Here is a 20,337-nt window from a genome sequence, read left to right as displayed (position 1 = left end):
ATTCATGAAGATATGCGGTGGGTTGACCCTGGCTGGGTGCCAGGCACCCACCAAAGCTTATCACTGCCCTCCACAGCTGGACAGGGAGAGAAAATATAACAGAGGTTCATGGGTTGAGATAAGGATTGGGAGAGATCCCTCACCCAAAACTGTCAGGCAAAACTGACTTGAATTAGAGATGTTAATTGAATTTATTACTAACAAAATCAGAGCACGATAATGAGAGGTTAAAAAAAACCTCAAAAACATCTTCCCTCCTTCCCTTCTCTAAGTCCTCCCCCCACAGCAGCGCAGGGAGGCGGAAGTGGTGGTTACAGTCAGTTCATCACAAGTTGTTTCTGCTACCGCTCAGGAGAGGAGTCCTTCCCGTGCTCCAGCTTGGGGTCCCTCCCACGGCAGACAGCTCTCCATGAACTTCTCCAATGTGAGTCCATCCCATGGGCAGCAGCTCTCCATGTACTGCTGAATCGTGGGTCATTCTTCCACAGAAGAATGGGGTCAATCCTTCAGACTCAGCCTGCTCTGAGGTGGATCCCCCACAGGTTCACAAGTCCTACCAGGAAACCTGCTCCAGCGTGGGCTACTCTCTCCATGGCTCCACAGGTCCCTGACAGGCATGGCTTTCCTGCAGGTTCACAGCCTCTTCTCAGGCATCCCCCTGCTCCAGTGTGGGGTCTGCCACAGGCTGCAGGTGCATCTCTACACACCCATGGCCCTCTGTGGGCTGCAGGGAGACAACCTGCTGCACCATGCTCTGTACCACAGGCTGTAGGGGAATCTCAGCTTGCACCTGGAGCAGCTCCTGCCCCTCCTTCTGCACTACACCTTGCTGTCTGCAGGGCAGTTCCTCTCACACATTCTCACCCTACTCCTATCTAGACCAAATTCTATCTGCCTAATAAGTTTCTTCTTCTTAAAATGTCATCTCAGAGGTGTCACCAACATTCCTGATTGGCTCAGCCTTGGCACATCCATCTTGGAGCTGCCTGGAATGGGCTCTGCTGGACATGGGGAAACCTTCTGGCAGCTTCTCACAGAAGCCACCCCTGTAGCCCTCTGGCTACCAAAACCTGGCCATGCAAATCCAGTACAAGGTAACAGAGTTTAGTTCAGCAGTGTGGGATTTGGAATGAGGTTCAGTTAGTGACAGGAAAAGAGGGCATAGCCTCAAGCTGTACCGGGGAAGTTCAGGTGGGATATAAAGGAGAGTTTCTTTACAGAAAGAGTGGTTAGGCACTGAAAGGGGCTGTCCAGGTAGGTGGTGGAGTCTCCATCCCTGGAGGTGTTCAAGGAATGACTGGACATGGTACTCAGTGCTCTGGGCTGGGTGACAAGGTGGGGGTCAGGCACAGGTTGGACTCGGTGATCAGCTTGTGGTAGAAAAGCTGCGCTCACACTGAGTTGGGGCACTGCCAGTGTTTGATCCAGAAACTCAAGGGAAAAGTGGAGGGAAGAGGGGCTTGGACATCTCCAGTGTTCTGCCTCATGCTTCCCAGGCCAGAAGGGACCACATATTCCAGTTTTGGACAGAGCTTGAATTTAAACAGAGGCTGTGTTTGGGGGGGCTGCCTACAGTGTGAGGGACCTGTTTGCTTTATGCACACACAAGGAACATGGTATTAAAATCAGTTTGTGAGGTAAAACTGCTGCAGAGGGTCTGTGGGGCCAGCTGGGCTTATGGCTCCTTTGCCCCGGGAGCCATGGCCCCGTCATGGGGCTGGGCTGTGGTTAAAGCAAATCTTGCCTTGTCAAGAGAGGTCAAACCGCACCAAGAGGTACAGGATGTGGGAGAGGAACTCGTGTTTGCACAGCACCTCAGGCAAGGCAGTGGCTCTCCCCAGTCCTCCACAGGGACCTGGCTACAGTGGTTTACCTCCCAAAAACGATGTCCTGAGCCCCGCTGGGGCTGCCAGATGGGATTCCCAGCCTACTGCATTGCTGTGGGACCACTGTCTCCCTCTCAGCAGCTCCCTGGGGAGCCCCTCTGTCCCCTGCTCTGTCCCACTGCCTGTCCCTCCTGCTTTCTGGGCAGTGGCGAGTGCGTGTGCTTGTGCATATGCGTGACAGAGGATGTGGTTTCTTGCCTGCGGAGCTGGTCCATGAGCGGAAGGGAGGCTTTGGTAACCTGTGGGAAGGATGATGTTTCCCTCCCGTGCTGGGCTTTGAGCAATTTCAGTACAGGGTGACACATAACAAAAGTGTCATTGCATCCTGATTTCACTGTACAGAGATGTGCTGAAGCCAAGCCCTACGGTGATGTTCCATCCCTGTTCACGAGCCTCCCTCCTGCTCCTGCCTCCCTCCTGCAGCCCAGCACGATGTGTTATTCAAAATCCCTGTGTGTTTAGATTCCCGCTCGCCTCAGCCTCCCCGGGGCTCCGGGCAGCACTCGCTGCGGTTCAACGCCGCTGCCGGAGCAGGGACCTGCTGCTGTGTCACCTCCGTGCTGCTCATGTGGGTGATGAGTCGGTTTCTTTCCCAGGCTGGAGTGAGAGCCCACGGAGCCACACGTATCCGCTGACACGGATGCAGGCAGAGAGGACGCGATCCCTGCATCCCAGCCGTTCTGTCCCTGCGTCCTGGCCGGCAGCTGCCCGCTCCTCCCGCACAGCTGTGCCGGCCACGCTCCCTTCGCAGCGAGGCACCCGCTCCTCCCAGCCACGGCACCGCAGGAAGATTAGAAAGAGATTTCTTTTCAATCTATACAAGAATTCACAACTGTGAAGGGGAGACAAAAACATTCTTGAGCCGAGGGCACAATATTGTGCAAGGGAGGCCCGGGGGGGCTGCAGGATTACTGTAGCGCAGCCCAGGGTCGCCCCGCTTGCACCTGCTGTTTGCTGAAAGGCTGATGCTGAGCAACAAGCAGCTGATGCTGAGGCCCAGTTGTCAGCCTGAATGGGGGAAAAAAAGGCTGGAGCAGCGTGCTCGCCAAAGGGAAATGGCAGGCGGCCCAGTGCCAGCGAGAGGAGGGAGCCGCCGGGGGCGGGGGGACGGCAGCCGGCTCCCCCTTGGCACGTGGAGCTCCGGGCAGAGCCGGAGGTGTGGGTCTGCCTGAGGAGCTGTCATTCCAAAGGAATCCAGGAGAAAGGGGATGATCCTGAACCTCTGAAGAGGCTGAGGAGGTCGGGAGCATGAGCTCTCCCCAAAGCACCCTGCTGGCTGCAGCGCTAATCTGCCACAATGGGCAGGAGACGGATGTCCCCACCAAACCCGAAACTGAAGCAGCACTGCTGCAGAGCACCCTGCCCTTGGCCACTGCTGTTCCCCAGGAAGGAGGAAAGGTACTTTTCAGGAAGAATTCCTTCATGGAAAGGGCTGTCCAGAACTGTAATGGGCTCCCCATGGAAGTAGTGGAGTCAGCATCCCTGTAGGTGTTCAAGGAACAACTGCACGTGGCACTCAGTGCTCTGGTCTGGTTGACACGGTGGGGATTGGTCACCAGTTGAACTGGATAACCTTTGACATCTTTTCCAGCCTAAATAATTCTGGGATTCTCTGATCCTGCTGTTTCTGCTCACAGCCCCTGGTCTGGTAGGGACAATGACAGTCAGACAGATGTTCCCTGCAGCATGAGGGTCAGAGTGGTACTTGGATCACTCAGCATTGTCACCCAGAGGTACTGAGGCACCTTGACCTCTCTGGGGTCTACAATGAGCACTGAATCACCCTGCTCAGCTCATCCATGGAACATCACTTCTACCCCCAGCACTGTCCACATGGGGCAGGGCAGAGAGAGAACGCTGAAGGGTGTCACAGTGGGCTGAGGGGTTCAGCACAAGCACAGCCCCTCCTGCGTGTGGCTGTGTGGTGGCAGAGCTGGGACTGGCCAGAAGAGGGTTTTCCAGGCCTCCGCTGCAGCTGCCTCCCAAAAGAGAGGGCAGGAGTGAGCGTATTTTCCTGCAGCTGTTGGCAAGATGAAGATAATCCATGTGCCGCGGGTGTCTGCAGAATGAAGGGGGCTGTATTGGATCGATGTTCCTCCCGTGAGCCAAACTGTGCCAGGGACATTAGGAAACAGCCTGTGTCCTCTCTGTGCCTTGTTGCACAGAAGCTCCCTTGGAGCTTCTCCAGAGGGACAGCAAGCCCTGTGTTGGTCTGAAGGAACAGAAAGAGTGGTAGCTGCCTGCTCAGTGCAATGCAAAGGAGAAAAGCAAATGGCTATTTTTGCAGCCCAGCAGAGTTCCAACTGTGATTTAGCACCTGGATACTCCTGCTGGCATGAGGAGAGGGAGCTGCAGAGAGGGGATGGCATGGCCCCATCCCTGCCACACAGACACACTCAGGAAATCCCCAGGGATGATTTTTTTTGCTTGGGCATAGCTGAAGCTTCCAGCACGGGGAGCCCTCATGCAGCTCCCCTAGGCCCCACTTCCTGAAGGAGCTGGTGTCACGTCAGCGCTGAACACGCTCACCGGGGCTGGTGTTCCCAAGAGCCAGCGTTTCCAACACGGCTCCACGGAGCTCCCTCGTGGGACCATGATGGTGTGTGGAACTGGAGGCTGGTAAGGTCTTTCCTGGATCTTTATGGGGATCATCTCCTGCTCTGGGGGCAGCCCTGGCTCTCACATCTCTGCTGAGATGGGACATCACTCCCTTTGCAGGGATCACTGTGTCCACGGGAGTAGCCACTCTCTGCCTGAGACTTGGCACTGGTTTCTGTCTTGCAGCATGCAGGAGCACCCATCCTCCTGTGTATCTACTCAGCTTGTCTTGCAAAACTGGAAGTCTTCCTGCAGTTTCCACAGTCTGCTTTTGTTCTTGGAAAACCTCCTTCATCTCTATTTTCTCCATGGCAGCATCTCCCAGGAGTCATAAGCAGGATCGAGCCCTTTTTGCCTGGTGTCCTTTCTGCACAGGTCAGAACCTCAGCCCCCCTGAGTGCCCCAAAACTGCTGCTGGCACCATACTGGATCCCCCTTCCTCTGCCACCAGTCCCAGCTCTGGCTGGAGGTGAACATCCTCAGAGGCAGGAATCCTTTGCTTCCTGCTTTTTGCCGGATTTGCCTTTGCTCCCAAGCCAGTGTGCACCTGGAGAGAAGCTGTGCTCTGGCTTGGAGCTCATGCCAGGAAGCTTCCAGGAGCCACAGACAGGCAGATGATTGAAAAGCCAACACGTTCCAACAGGGCTTGTCTGAGTTGGAAAAAAAACTGGTTTTGGTGAAATGCAAAAAATGTTGCAAGTTCAGGCAGGTCCCACTCCTGGGCTGCGGTTTGTGAGGGCATGGGTGGCACTGAGCCCCCAAAACTTAGGTCCTTGGAAGGGCACAGAGCAGAACCAGCCACAGCATCCCTGGGATGAGAGGGCTCATGGATTAGCAAGATCTTGGATTGCAGAGAATCCTTACCTCCATGGCAGCTATGGGTTTGCTAGGGGAATTTATTTACCCCTGCCAGGTGAGCACCTTCCCCTCCGGAAGAACTGGGCCATACTAAGGGGTTAAGTAACTTGGCCAAGGTCGCCAGGATTGTCTATAGCAAAGAAGAGCAAAAATCCTGTGAGCCCCTGAGTCACCATCATTTTTGATCCATCTTGTGATTAAAAAATACAGTTTGGTCTAGGTCTGGATTTCTAGGTCTGGATGTCCAGCCATCAATGATTATTACACATTTTTCTGTGGAATTAAAATGCATTTTAAAGGTTCAACATATTCCCTTCCCTCCCAAAGCCCCAGGATAACCCAAGCAGGCTCATTTCAACTACAGGTGGACCAAGATCAAAATCAGCCTCATTTTCCTCTCCCTGCCTGATATTGAGGTGGGATAAAGAGGTAGAAAAGCCACAGAACAGCCAAAAAGGAAAGGCTGAGCACAGTCTGCACGGAGGCAAGTCACTGCTGCTCAGACCAGTGTCTTTAATTGCTGCATCTCTTCTGCCTGTGCCCAAGGAGCTGATCCCAGGTGACTCCAACAGACAATGTCATTTAAATCAATTATCTCCCTATTTGGAGCCATCCACCCTCTCCCTCCTTCACCATACAGCCACAAGCCCCATAATTTATTCATCCTCGGCTGCACTTAAACATCTGCTCCACTGCCATTTGAGTTTGGCAGAGCATTAGCTTTAAAATTTCATGAAACATAGTGCAGGTGGCAAAATCAGAAATTAAGGATTATAATCACGGCAAAGCCGGGTTTGTGAGCCGACTCCAGCTCAGGACAAGAAGACGCCAGGAGAACTCCTGGGGATTTAATGCCCCTCAGGTGTTCAAATCACATTTTTATTCCCTTTTCCCAAAGGTTGGGGGGATTTTTACATCACCACTGCTCTTAGGTGGATGTTATAGTGAGGGAAGCATCTTGTGCTCATTGCTTCTTGGGTTTTGTTGCTCCATTTCTGCTGCCAGAATTTTTTTCTGGCCAGGGGTTGTTTTTGAAGGCTGGTGTGTCCCCTGAAGACATCTTTGCCCACCAAATTGGGATTATCAGGATTTAATGACATCCTCCACCCTGGCTGTGCTTGTGGGAAGAAAGAACCATGCTGGAACTGTGCCACAGTTCCCTCTCCAGCCCAAGGGACAGGCCACAAAGTAGGGATGAAGTGCTGGAGCAATGCTGGTTTTAAGAAAAAATCAGAAATCCATACGTCCCCAATCCCTGCTTTCACCACAGAGCCACAACCCTCTAAAACACGTTGGTTATCCGCAGCGGTTCCCTGTGTTTATAGCTAATGAAGAGAGCTTTGGAAAGAAAATATTTGCTTTAGCAATTCCTCTTTCATCTATTAACCCAGTTTTCATCATTGCACAGAGCTGGGTTGGAGGGATAAGGGACCAGGAGGGAGGGCAGGGGCTGGCTGGGGAGGTTAGAGGGAACTGAGAGACCTCTGTGCCTCTGGATCTAGCGCTGATGATGCTGTGGAGCTTCAGGATCCAGCAATTTCTGAGCCATCAGACAGCCTGTCCCACAGAGGAGATCAACTCCTACTCCTCTTCCCAAATGTTAAGAGGAAGACCAAGGGGATTATTTAGTGCTCAGCTGTACTTTGATGCCTGGGAAGCTTCTGGAGTACGGGAGGTTTCAGATCTATTGAAGCACCTGGCAGATAACCAGGTGATAAAAGAGCCAGCATGCATTTGTCACACAGAGATCACATCAAACCCTCGAATTCCCCTCTTTGCTGAGGAAACTGGATGAGACATATCCTGACTTTAGGAAGGCTTTAGACCTCATGTGACATTTTGGGAAGGAAACAAGGCTGTTTGGGCTGGACACAGACCCACTGTGCTGCTCAGCTGGCCAGAAAATTCTCTCCCAAAGGCACAGCCAAGCTCCAGCCTTGGCAGGGTTCTGAGAGGCTTCTCTCCACACCAGCCTCCTGTTTGGTCCCCTGTGTTCAATCTCCCTGGATTAAGGATGTTGTTTTAAAGACAGGAACGAGTCAGCTCTCCAAATCCAGTCCCTGTGCAAGGAAGGACTTGCCTGGTGGTGCCTGGACACCACCAAACTCTCACTGCTGGGTGAGGAGGCACCAATCTGGGCAGTCCAGGGCTGCACAGGTTCTAATGTGACAGAGACCAGCTCAAGGATGTTTGGTACAGAGATGATCCACTCAGACCCAAATTTAGGACAAGGCATAGGAGTAAACATGCACTGATCAAATTTTCAGGTCATGCTTTGAAGTCTCAAGGATAGGAGGAAGAGAGGAGCCATCTCCAAGGGTTTGGGGCTTCAATTTTATTGGGTTTATGGAAGAAAAACAAGTGGGGGGAAAGAGGGTGACATTTAACCAGTTTTATCTCCACAGGTTTGGACAAGGCTCCCATCAGGACCTGCCTTGTTCCCCATTTTAGCTTTGAAACTTCCTACAGCTCTGGATTCTCACAGGGCAAACTGAACTTTACACTAAGTAACACTTTTTAGCAACTTTTCCTACCATAACCTTGGAAAGGTTCTTTTATGGAGTGGGGCCTGGCTGGAACCTGTACCAGCGTTCTGAGCAGACCAGTGCCCCAGTTCCCCCTGGTTTTGGGGATAAGGCAGGGCTGGGGCAATCTCTGACCACAGTGGTGGAATAAGGAGGATTTATCAGGGTTGCTGCTCTCAGGTTAAGTTTGGGAAGCTCTTACCACACCAGCCTCTCACACCCAAATGCATTCTCAGCAGCCCCTGGGGATTTTTGTACTTCAAAAGCCTCCACTAGATCCTGCCTAAGCCCAGGCACAGACTCGAGGCTGCAAGGAGCCCTGGGAATGGCTTCCTGGGCAGGAGCCTGATTTGGGGTGTCACGTGTGTAAGGAGCTGGGAACAGCAGGATGGGACCTGGATGTGGATGGGCAATACTGGGGAAGGCTCTAAACAGGACAATGACAGTGGGACTGTTAGTACCTGAGGACCCTAAGGTACAGATCCAGGACTTCCATGTACACCATGTGAGCCAGGCTTGCCCAGGGCTTCATTTCCCATTCAGAAACCAGGTCCCTGTGAGTGCAGAGCTGTCACTTTGATGGAGTGATCTGTAACTTCCCTGGCTAATTGTCAAAGCACAGCACTCAATCCAGGGCACTCTTCCCTCGGGAAAGTGGCTTCTCCTACCTGAACTGGCAGGAGAGCAGCCCCAGGAATTGGGAACATTGCATCATTCCCATGGCAACAGCCTAGGAGGCTGCGAATGGAGAATTATGACTTTGTTCCCCGTTCTGGCACGAGGAGAAGCTGGGCTTTACAGGATTAAGCAGATCCCAGCTCAAACATCCAGGGTACCACTGGAGGGAATAATGAATAGTAATAGCAGAATAAATGGGTTTTGATCCAAGGCTCTGTCCAAACAGTATGAACAACCCACTTTGTTTAAGTTTGGTCGGTTTCCAGGCTGAGTGTGAACCCGCTGGGGGTTTCTGAGCTGGGACACGAGCAAGGCTGTGCCACCATTCACTTCATGGACACTTCTGAGGAATAAACTGGTCATTAAATGTGAAGCCAAGAATGATCACTATCATCCAGGGTCTCCTGAATTAAAGTTCCCTTTACTTCAGGCTCCTTTGTATCTCAAAAGAGCAGAAATCTTCACACTGCAGGAATACTTTGGTGGACTACAAGTCCTCACGTGAGGATCTAATGAGGATATTTGGGTTAATGACTATTTTTGCAAGGCTGCAGCAGCCAGGACTTTGGTATAATCCTGTGGCTGAGCCCAGAGCTGTGGCCACCTGCAGCCGTGGGGCCCACATCCTCCTCTGCAGCAGTTCCCCCATTGTCCAGCACCCTTTTCATCCCTCCATCCCATGGGAAGATCCTGCCATTGGACGTGTGGACAGGACCTGAACATCAATGGCTGTGGTAGCTCTGCCTGTTTTCCAGCTGTTTGAGCATGGCTGTTCCTCCCCTGCTATGGTGTCTCTGCACCAGGGTTTTTCTCTGCTCTCCCCACAGCTCCAGCACTTGCTCGATGACTGACAGCCCTGTGCAGCCCTTTCCCTCAAAACCCATCCTGTGTTTCAAAGTCTGGAGGAAATGGTGCACTGACCCTTCCTTTTTTCCTTTCCTTTTGCTCTCTCATTGCTATCAAACAAGAGTGAGGAAAGATGTAGGAAAGGAAATTAAGGAGGTGCTGCCACCCAGGGCACAGCATTTTCCCCAGCCAATTGCACATGCTCCAGATCCATCCCCAGTCCAGATGACTCTCCACAGCAGCTCCAAATCCCTGAGCACTGCCTGATTTACTTCCCATAGGAGACCCCATCACCGGGCAAACCCTCCTTTGCTCCTGTCTCTCCCTTTCTGAGTATTTGTTATTTTAAGCCAACCCCTCAGGGATTCAATTTCTGTGCAGAATGTGGGGATTTAGCCACACAGCCCATGTTAATGCTAATAGGATTATCATAGAATCATGGAATCATTTAGGTTGGAAAAGACCTTTAAGACCATCAAGTCCAACCGTTCCCCCGGCACTTGCAAGGCCACCACTAAACCATGTCCCTAAGAGGGAGATTTGCATAGGGGAGCTCCAATTCTTCCCACCAATGCCTGATGGATGGCCAACAAGGAATGGAGATGCAGCAGCTTCAGACTGTGAGTATTGAGCCCAAATTCAACCCCCAACCCCTGAGATGAAGCAGAGGATTAACAGATATGTGTGTGTGTGTTTCCCCCAACACTGAGATGTTGTTATTGTCTTAATGAAGATTTTGGAGCTTTTCCTGATGTCCCACAAAAAGCCCGTGGAGATATCAGTTCCTCCTTGTGCTGATCTTGTCTCCAGCTGCTGAAAGTAAGGAATGAAAAACAATGCTAAGGGCTGAAAATATCTCTGAATGGGACTCTGGGTGGGCCTCAGGGTGCTGGACATCTTTGAGAATTTGGGGACAAGGAAACAGTAAAGCATCCAGGACTGGTGCTTCCTTTTCACATAGGAAATTAGGAATGTCCCTGTGTCCCTGTGCTGGCAGGAGTGTGAAGGAGCAGACACATCTCCCCCACTGAGGAATGTCCCTGTCTGCATATCTGCATGCTGGCACGAGCTCCCACCCACCTGAGGGACACAAAAGAGAGATGAAGATTTCCTGCTGATCCAGCTGTTTCTCTGGAAATGCAGATTGGCTGAGTGGTGCCTTTGGGATTTCTTATTAGGTTTTTCCTGTATTAATTCTGTGCAAGGAGTTGTACAAGCAGCCATGGGTTTGTTCCCACTGACTTTTCCAAGCAGACCACAGCTGAAGTGTTTGCCCCAGCCCAACAACCCACAGAGGGGTGAAGGACCGGTGCTGGTTCTGCCACAGCCGATCCCACAGCACAGATGGTCCCATAATTGCTGCTTGCTTTCCCATCCTGACTTTCTGGGACATGTGTTTTGCATTGTGATCCCCTCAGCCTCCCTGGTTTTGTGAATCACACTTCATAAAAGAATGGCTACCTTGGGAACTCAAGGCAGGACATTTATTCTTCCTGTGCATGCAAGTTTGTCACTCCCTGCCAGTTTGTCACTCCCAGCCCAGCTCATAAAGCAGTCTTTGCTTTTAATCCTGATTTTGCAATGCACTGAAGTACACACATTCACCTCTCTCCACTGTAACACTCAGGGATGTTCTTAACTCTTAGTCCTGGGATTTTCTGCTTTAATTCAATCCAGTCTCATTTCCTGACTGTGCTGGTCCCCACTGAGCTATTCTCATTGTCCCTCTGTTTTCACCCTCCATCAATAAATTATATATGTTCTATCCATTATATATTCCTTACTAAAGCACTTTAAAGTGTTAAGATGAGAGGTGAAATAAGAAATAGAACACATCAATCCCCTTTCATTTGCTGAACTTCCTTGGCACTGCTGCTTCATAGACAATATAGGATACAAACAGCATGAACTTTTCTAAAACTAAAATAACATAAATTAAAATAAATGATAAATCAAACCTTTGTTGCAGCAACAGCACCAAAAAGCTGCAGATGATTCCCTGAGACACCAATAGAGTAATTTGGATTTTTCCAGGTAGGTAATGAGATCCTGCATGACAGCTCTGTGCTGGCAGAGCCCTCTCCTCCAGCCTGAATCCCTTCTGTCTTCTTCTGGTGGAAAAACGGGGAATATTTCACCCAGCTAAAAATGAGCAAATGCTGATGTTTAAACAGAAATCTCAGAGGAAGCTGCCTCTGTAACCACAGCTGGTTTGCTGCAGACCTGAACACTCACAGCCAATTTGCTTTTTTGGTGTAATAGAATTCCAAGTCAGTCCATGGAGCTCCACCAGGGATTCATTTGGCCGTTTGCAGTTACTGGGTTAACCCTGGAAGGGGGAAGGAAAAGAGGGGACCACCAAAACCCATCTCTTTGCCAGCAAGCCAGTGCAGCACCGGCACCTTTTTTGTGGAGACATCAGGAGGGATGGGATCACACAGCTGGATTTGGGGATGTTTCTTGGTGGGGGATATGCCTGGAAAGGGGAGGATCCCTATGGGATGCAGCTGAGATGTGCTGAATTTAAAACTTTTTAACCCAGCCCTGTCACTGCAGCCAGACAGGGGCCACATAAAGACCCAAGGATGGGTTTATCCCCATCTGTGGCCACCAGGCTGTTTGGGAAGGTGGGGCTGGCCATCCTCCCCTCGCAGATGTGCCTGCAGCCAAGTCCTTCCCTGAGGCCCAGCCAAGGAACCAGTTGGTGCAGGATCCTCCACACTGCTGCTCTTAGTGTGTCAGCTTACTCAGATTAATGTTGTTGCTTAAGCCTCCATGCCTATTTGCAAGCTGCCAGGACAATGGAAGCTCTCCATCAGTTTGTGGCTGTGCAGGAAGCTCGGGTGCTCCCAGGGGTGCACTGCCTCCCCACCTAGATTAAAAAGAGGTGCTGCCAACCTCCTGCCATCACGGACACCAGAGCTCCAGGCTCCCTCCCTCCGTCCTTGCAGCACTGCTGGGGGATTTTTCCTCTTGGATTTCCTGTGACTTTTTAAAACTCACTATAGTTGTTCCTGAAAGTCAGAGAGCTCTGAGTGTGCAGTGCAAACACCCTTCTGCCAGCCTGACCCACAGTGAGGTGCTGGGGCTCTTTCCCATTTTCCTGGGGACAACTAAAGTTTTTACTCCTGAAATTTAAAATCAGAAAAGATCCCTTTCCCTGTTTTCCCTGTGTTAATGGTAAAATCCTCTTTTTCCTTTTTTCCCTTTAGCTCTGGCTCAGCTGTGTGTGCCTGTCCCACCCCAGTACCCAGAGATAAGGTGTGCAATGAGGGACAATCTCTTAATCCCTGCTGGTTCCTGTCCCAGCTCCCCCACAGCCATGGGGCTTTACAACCCCTTTTACCAACAGGTACTACCTCAGCAAGGTGCTGCCACAGCCCAAATTGTGAGCTGGGGACAAATATTCTTGTTGTGCTACTGTTCAGAAAACAGGGCAGAATTTGGAGTAGGAAGATCTCATGTTGGGGCTTTGGTGATTTGTTTTTCCCAGTTAATAAGGGGAGAAAAAGCCCAAATGCTGCATCTCAGCTGTGTCACCGCCTGACAGAGGCTGGAGCCCGGCAGACACACAGACATATTGTTCTGGAATCAGCAATTAGCTTCCCATTTTTCCCCCTCATCCCTCTGAGAAAGGGACAAGGAAAAGCCCCACTTGAGAATAAATTAGTATCTCAAAAGAGAGGGAGCTCTGCAGATGGCTCCGTTGTGCTTCACTCTTGTGCAGCTCTGGAGCACTCAACTCCCCATCCTCAACCTGTCCGTTGTCCAGATGTTCTCCTATTCCAGACACCTGGAAGAGGGAAGGTGGTCTCACGTCCACTTTCCCCAAAAAGCAGCTGTTAAATGATATTTGTTATCAAACTTCAGCATTAATTTGCCCAAGTGTTTCCCTCTGGAACACTGTGGCACTGTGGGTTTGCTGCTTGAGTTGCAGGGGGGGTTCAGAACTTTGGAATTCCCAGATTCTTCACTTTTCTGCTCAAATATCATTCTGTTTAGATATGGGAGTCTGAGGTGGTAGATTTTGTAAGTCACTTGAACACATCTAACAACTGGAGTTAAGTGTGCTCTGTGTAACACCAAAATTGAGCTCTGATCTCAGAGTTCTGTGATTTCCCTCCTGTTCCTGTGGCTCACAGCAGAGGGGAAAACTCCAATAAAATATCATTTTTAGAGAACAATTTGGCAGCACCATGAGCTGCTTTCACTTTTCAGGTGGAGAGTAGCTCTGGTCTGAGGAGACAGAACTTTGGAGTGGAGTGGCTCTTGGTGATGTCCAGCTGCATTAAATAGAGCCTGGAAAATTGCATCCAAGGGAGGAAGTGAAATGGGATAATCACAGAATATCCTGAAGTCGAAAGGATGCACAAGGATCATCCAAGTCCAACTCATAAACAATATCAGAGAGTTTTTAAGGAGACTTGCTCTACTGCACCTTGAGGGCTTCCAGGGGTGTAACTGTTAAGTTTACTTATTTTTCCCTGCTCCATCACCAATGACTGGTATTTGTTTCAGGAATCAGTGTCTCCAAATAGCTTAATTTCTTCTCAAGCTTCTCCTGTGTAACATCTGGATCCTGCAATAATCATAGCAGTGCTTGATCCTGCTGTTGTTTGCAAGATCCCTGTGGACCACCGGAACAAGGCAGGAAGTATTTCAGGCTCGTAAGTCTCCTGCAGTTTAGCTGAATTTCAAGCAGATCATCAGGGTGTCACCCTCATTGTGTGTGTGTTTATCTCCTGGAGGAAGCCCCATGGGTTGCTTGTTCCATGTGCCAGTTCCTTCCCAGCTGTTTCCCAAATTTAAAAGAAATATGACAAATTTGGTACTGGAACAGGCTCCTCAGGGAAGAGGTCACAGCTCCAAGCCTGAGAGAGCTCAAGAAGTGTTTGGACAATGCTCTCAGGCACATGGTGGGAATTTGGGGCTGTCCTGTGCAGAACTAGGAGTGGGGCTCGATTCCTGTGGATCCAACTCAGGAGATTCCATGATTCTACGGAAAAACCCCATTCTGCAACTGATGGAGAGGCTTTCGTGATGGAGACTGTGGTACTGCTAAAGATACTGATCAAATAACTTCTGTGGCTTGTTGGGTCTGCTTTAGGGCTTTAAATTCATTTGTCCAGGAAAACATGGAGTTTTCCAGATGTTCTCATTGCTGCCATGTCTCACCTGTCGGTAAGACCATAGAAGCCATGGACACCTGAGTGTCCCAGTGAGGACAGGTTCTGTGGGGAAGCTCTGGGACACCTGAGAACTCCCTGTTGGCCATTTTTCCCCTAGAATGCAACGGGATATTCCCCTGGTGCTGACTCACAAGGCTGTTCAGGGACAGCCACCACACAGGGGGTGTCCGTGGCCTTCCCAGTGCCCATCTCGGGGTGGCAATGATGGGCGCTCAAGCCCGCTCTGCCTTTTGCCTCTCCTCGCTGGCAGCTCTCAGCGGAGCTCCCGCCGGACCCCTGGGACACACAACTTTCCCCGAGTTTGGATGCAGGGCTCGGTGTGAGTGGGACCGCCCCCGGGATGCGCCGGGCACACCCGCGAGGTGTGAGGGCGCCTCGGGCGCCTCTGAGGGACCCACGGGGGGCGCCCTGAGTGGCGCGCGAGGCCGCCTCACGCCCCCGTCCTGTGAGGGAATCGCGGCCACCGGGGGCTACCCCAGAGCTCCGGCGGGGCGGTTATCCCGGTTTTCCCGGTTATCCCGCGCCACTGGCGAGGGGTGGCAGAGTGGGGGGCTCCGTGAGGGGAGTGGGGGGGCGCCGAGGGGGGCTCGGGGCGGGGGCGGGCGCGGCGGCGATTGGCCGGCGGCGGCGGGGAGAGGCGGCCGTGATTGGCCGGCGCGGCGGGGCGAGCGGCGGGCGGCGGGCGGCGATTGGCTGCGGACGAGGAAGCAGGAAGGAGGCCGGAGGCGCTCGCGGCTTGCGGGGAGTTCGCGGCGGCGGCGGCGCCCCCGGTCCCTCCTCCGGTCCCTTCTCCGCCCCCTCCTCCGCCCCTCCCGGCCCCTCCGCCGCCCGCTCCGGCCTCCGCCCGCCCGCTCCGCGACGCCCCGCGGCCAGGGGCGGGCGGCGGCGGTGGCGCCTCGTCCCCATCCCGCAGCCGAGGAGGCGGCGGCGCTGACGCAGCAGCAGCGCGGAGCTCGGGACTCGCGGCGCTCCCGCCGCTGGATTTCTCCCCCCCGGGGCCTGCGGCAGCCTCCCGGTGAGTCCACACGCGGTCCTCGCGGCGCCGGCTCGTCCCTCCGCCCTCGGGAACTCCGCCGGGCCGGGAGCAGGTGCCGCCGCCCCGGGGTTTGGGGGGCGGGGGGTACGCGGGGCCACCGGGAACTTCCCGCGGCGGCGGGGAAGCGCCGGGAGGGCACGGCGGGCTCGGTGGCGGGTGGGCCGGGCCGGGCCGCCGTTACCCCGCGCGGTCCCACCGGTGCGAGGCCGGATCGGCCCCGCCGAACCCCCCCGGGCTCCTCCGCCCCTGCCGCTCGGGCAGCACAAAGGCGGCGGGGCCGGGCGGGGGGGCCCGGGGGAGTTGCGGGGCTCGCGGTCCCGGGGGGCTCCTCGCCCCAGGGGCTGCTCGCCTCGGCATCGCCGGATCGGGGGCGATTCCCAGGGAAAGCCGTCGCTGTCCTCGGCCCCTCCGGATCTCGGAGCTGAACCGGCGCTGCCCGGCCGGGAGTTGGCACAGGACGGGCTGGCTGGGGTTGGCGTTTTGGGGCTCCCCACGCCCGAGCGGGGCCATGAGCCCCTCCCCTGAGGGCTGAGCGGTTGAGTGCGTCGAGTTCCCGATGGTTTGCAGGATGTGATGCCGGGCGGGCTGTGCGCCCCGTGTCTCTGTCAAGCAGGTACCATCGAGCCTCTTTGGGGGACAGCACAGCAGTTTTCATTTCCATCGTGATTTTTCCCACTTGCCGTGCGCTCCCCGTGGCTCTGGACATCTCTCCTTTCCTGCCGGCTGCTCCGGTGGCCGACGGCTTGTTTCCTCTTCTCCTTTTGTGTAGCGGTGGCTCCTAATGGAGGCAGCTCCGCTGGCTCCCTCTTTTCCAGCTGCTTCTATAAGGCGCAGGAGCCAGCACATGTGACTGGGCAGATCTCGGGAAGACTAGCAAGTGCTCCCCGGGCTCCTGCTCGACAGCCAGCCCCAACGCGGGGATACGCACACCCCGATGTCCCTTTCCCTGCCCCGGCACAGGGAGACACAGGAACCCCCTCTCTTTCACAAGAGCAGCCATGAAAACTTAAAAAATACGAGCATTTGGGATCTATTCTGCTTGCCTCTCCCCCTCCCCTCTCTCTTTCCACAAAATGCTTATCTGAAAGAGGTTCTGGTTGTGTTTTGTTTTAAAGAATCCAGCTGCCCCTCGTGCTCGCTCTCCATCTGAAGTCATCATTGTCAGGAGCAGGCGAACCTCAAAGCGAGAGGCTTTGCCGGGCTTTTGCTTGCCTGGTTAATTGATCTGTCCATCAGTTTGCCACAATTAGCGAGTGCTTGCTCCACGCTGAGGGGCTCTCTCGTGTTCTGGGGGGCTCGGGGTTTTATTTTAAGGCTTCTGGTCCTCATGGTTGTGAGAAAGAGTGACACGAGCTGCGTGATAGACTGATGCTTTTGAAATCTTAATGTGATTTAAATACCAGCACGCTGCTGATCGCTTTAACAGAAATATCCTGCTCACATATTCATCCCGGGCCATCCTTCACGTTTGTCATGTCCTGGCTACCTGAATCGTTCTCAAGCTTCAGCTGGAGCTCTCTAAATGTTTGCTGGTGATAGGAAATTGTGCATTAGTGTGATTTACCAGGATGTTTTGGATTTAAACATTGATTTCTGTTTGTTTTGCTCATGAACTCAGTGCAGCATTTCCAACTGCTTTCCAGCTGGAGCAGAGCAGAGAAGTGTAGTGCTACTGATAGGTGTAAAATCAGCTGGAAAACGCCAAGCCTGCAGGGAGAAATAATTCCCTGAACTTTGTGCCAGTGGATCCTTTCTGGATGCTTTGTTTGCTGGGGGTTGATGGTGACAGTTGCACAGAACAATAAGATGCAACTTAGAAATGTGGGGTTTGGGGGAAAAAAAGTCACACCCTTGTGTCTTGAGGCAGAAATGTTATTTTGGAGGTCACTGACATGTTCTCATCCAACTGAATCATTCAGTTAAGTGTCGGTACTCTGTCTTTCTTGCCAGTTCATCTGCATCACCTTTCCGTTTCCACTCTGGAAGCCTCAGTGTTTATTTGGCTTTTTAACCAGTATCACGGGACAGTTGGGGTTGGAAGGGCCTCTGGAGACCATCCCCACCTAGAGCAGGTGACACAGAAATGTGTCCAGGTGGGTTTGGAATGCCTCCAGAGGGGGAGACAGCCTGAGCAGCCTGTTCCTGTGCTCTGCCACACTCAATGGAAAGTTCTTCCTCCTGTTGAGGTGGAACTTGTGTTTTAGGTGATGCAGGTGAATTTTGTTTGCTGTGGTGGTGTTAATCGCTGTTGTGTGACCTGGAGGCTCTGTGGGACACGTGTGCCGGTGCAGTCTGTGGAGATCCGATTTAGGGAGAGCCTGGCCGTGATTTGGGGGGAAATCCACCCTTCAGCAAAGGCTTTTCTAATGCTGCTGCAGCACTAAAAATAAGCCCTTAGCAGCAAATCTGTCCAAAGTAAACAATTGAAAAATAATTAGGAGTGGTAGGCAAAGGCATGCTCGCTGCTTGGCATCATGTTCAGATCACAAGCAAATGAACGAATGATGAGATCTGGCTCTGCAAAAACAGGAAGGTGTGCTCGGGTGTGCAAATATCACATCCAGTGTGGGGCTTATTTTGCCCCATCTCCCAGTTAGTTGTCTCCATTTGGACATCAGAAGGGATTTCTTCCTGTAAAGGGTTGTCAGGCACTGGAAGGGGCTGACAGCAGGGAGGTGGTGGAATGCCCATCCCTGCAGGTGTTTAAGGAAGGACTGGGTGTGCCATTCAGTGCTCTGGGCTGGATGACAAGGTGGTGGTTGGTCACAGGTTGGACTCGATGATCTCAGAGTTCTTTTCCAAGCTCATTGGTCCTGGGATCTCAGTTAACCAGGAGATACAACTCGTGGAAGCAGCAGCAGAACGGCCTCGGCGTCACACCCAACTGGCCGAACCAAGTCATAGCTCTCATGCTGATAATAATAAATGGAGCAGTGTTCAGATGACTGGGAAATACAGGGGGGAAAAAAACCAACCAAAAATAAGCAGCCCAGAGAAGCCATAAATCTGAAAATCGCTTCAAACACAAGCTGTGAGCTGGCAGGGGCTGGGGTGGCTGGGCTGTGACAGAGAGGGATGTGCTTCGATCCCGGGGGATTTCCCCATCCGAGGGCTCTGACCGTCTGGTTTGCTCTCCTGCTTGAACTCACAGTGTGAGTGATGATTTATGTGCCTGTTTCCAGCAGCTCATAGGTGAGCTGGTCATATTCCCAGCTGCAGATTTGGGCTGTCTTGAGCTATTCTCCAAGTGTGAAGTCTGGAAGACGTTCCAGTTTTGGATACAGACAGTGTTTAAAGGGAAGAACAGGGGATGTTTTGTGGAGGATGCTCAGAAGGAATTGTTCCTTGTGCTTCAGCATGAGGACTCGAGGCTTTGGGTCCTTCAGCCATGATCACAGCTGTCCAGCATGGCAGCTCCTCTTTCATTGAGACCAAAGACATGGATTTAATGGCAGAAAATATTGAAATTTGTGGCTAGATTGTTGTTCTCAGTGAATGAGTTACCTGTAAGACCATCACAATTTAACTCTCTGTGCTTTCACACTTGTACTGGCACCTGATATCCTTGAAATGGGGAAAACACACTTAAATTTGATACTACTGGTTTTATGTCTTTTAAGACAGAAAGAAACAAGATTGTATGGACAATATCATAACTTTGTCCAGTTATTGCCCAGATTTGCTATTTTAGCATGGAGCTTTATTATAAATAAAGTAGAATAGAGTCACAGTAATATTTCATCTGAATTAAAAAAACCCCTTCCATTAGGAGAACAAGACACTGGAAAACTTTATCATGCATTAAAGTGAAATGAGGGACTGAAGTTACTAAAAAGAGAAGCCAAGGGTATCATTAAGAAAAACAAATATAAATCTGGTTTAAAATCAACTCATTTGGGCCCTGTCAATATTTGTGCCATTGGGGTTTAATTGATCTGTTCCAAGTCACTTTTTCTCTGGCCATGGGGGTGAAACCCCTATAAAATCAGAGTATGGAGAGCTGGCAGGATATAAGAAGTGCAGTCAGCTGAGGGAAGTGAACCTGAACCTCTTTGTGAAATCTCTGGTCTCTCAAAATTATAATTGTATAATTTCCAAAGAATAATTTGATTTAAATCATAGTGGAAATCCCTCAGTGGGGATGGCAGTGCTGCTCTGCTTCTGGAGAAAAGCAGCTGAAAATGAGGATGGCTGCCCTGGAGGAGCAGTTGTTTTCCCTTCAATCTGCTACTTATTGATATACATTAAATTTCAGGACATCTTCCATAGAGGGCGGGTGGTTATTAACTCCACATGGGTCAAAAATAATTCAGGGGACGCTGTTGATTTTGGCCTGATTTGTGAGTGATGCTCTCATTTGGCAGTGCTGGGTTCTAGCTGGCTGATGACGGGGGAAGGCGTGGATGTGTCTTTCCTTGAATCAAAGCGTGTGGGAATGAGCGATGGAACGCCCTGCGCGCCTGGTGGCACCGGGCAGTCCCCGCTGGGGTCTGAGCCGTGCCGGTAGCGTGCAGCTAAATAAACACTGTTAAATGGGGAGGGAATGTGTGTCACCCCCCGGGAGCGCGCCGTGCTCAGGGCCCTGCCGCTGCGCTTTTCCCACGTGGCACGGTCGGGAATGCCGCTTTTATCACCTCTCCTAGCAGCTCTGACTTAGATTAGAGGTGCATTTTCAGGAGAGGTGTTTGGCCGGACCCTGTCTGAGCCTGCTTGGAATCCCT

General features: G+C 52.1%; 1 protein-coding gene across 2 annotated transcripts in view; it reads left to right on the top strand.

Annotated features, from left to right (window-relative positions):
• The first annotated feature begins 15,281 nt into the window (after positions 1-15,281).
• BAHD1 (bromo adjacent homology domain containing 1) overlaps positions 15,282-20,337 on the top strand; it is a 35,424-nt gene continuing 30,368 nt past the window's right edge. The window contains exon 1 of one of the 2 annotated variants that reach the window (XM_071428065.1): positions 15,282-15,595. The gene's annotated coding sequence lies outside the window, so the exon portion shown is untranslated. The remainder of the gene's footprint in view (positions 15,596-20,337) is intronic. The other variant, XM_071428063.1, reaches the window with a different exon arrangement.

The sequence above is a fragment of the Agelaius tricolor genome, unplaced genomic scaffold (genome assembly GCF_023055355.1).
Source record: "Agelaius tricolor isolate 1412-34295 unplaced genomic scaffold, bAgeTri1.0.p SCAF_5, whole genome shotgun sequence".
NCBI lineage: Eukaryota > Metazoa > Chordata > Aves > Passeriformes > Icteridae > Agelaius > Agelaius tricolor.
Note: the sequence above shows the minus strand (reverse complement) of the source record. Positions and strands in the feature narration are given on the sequence as shown.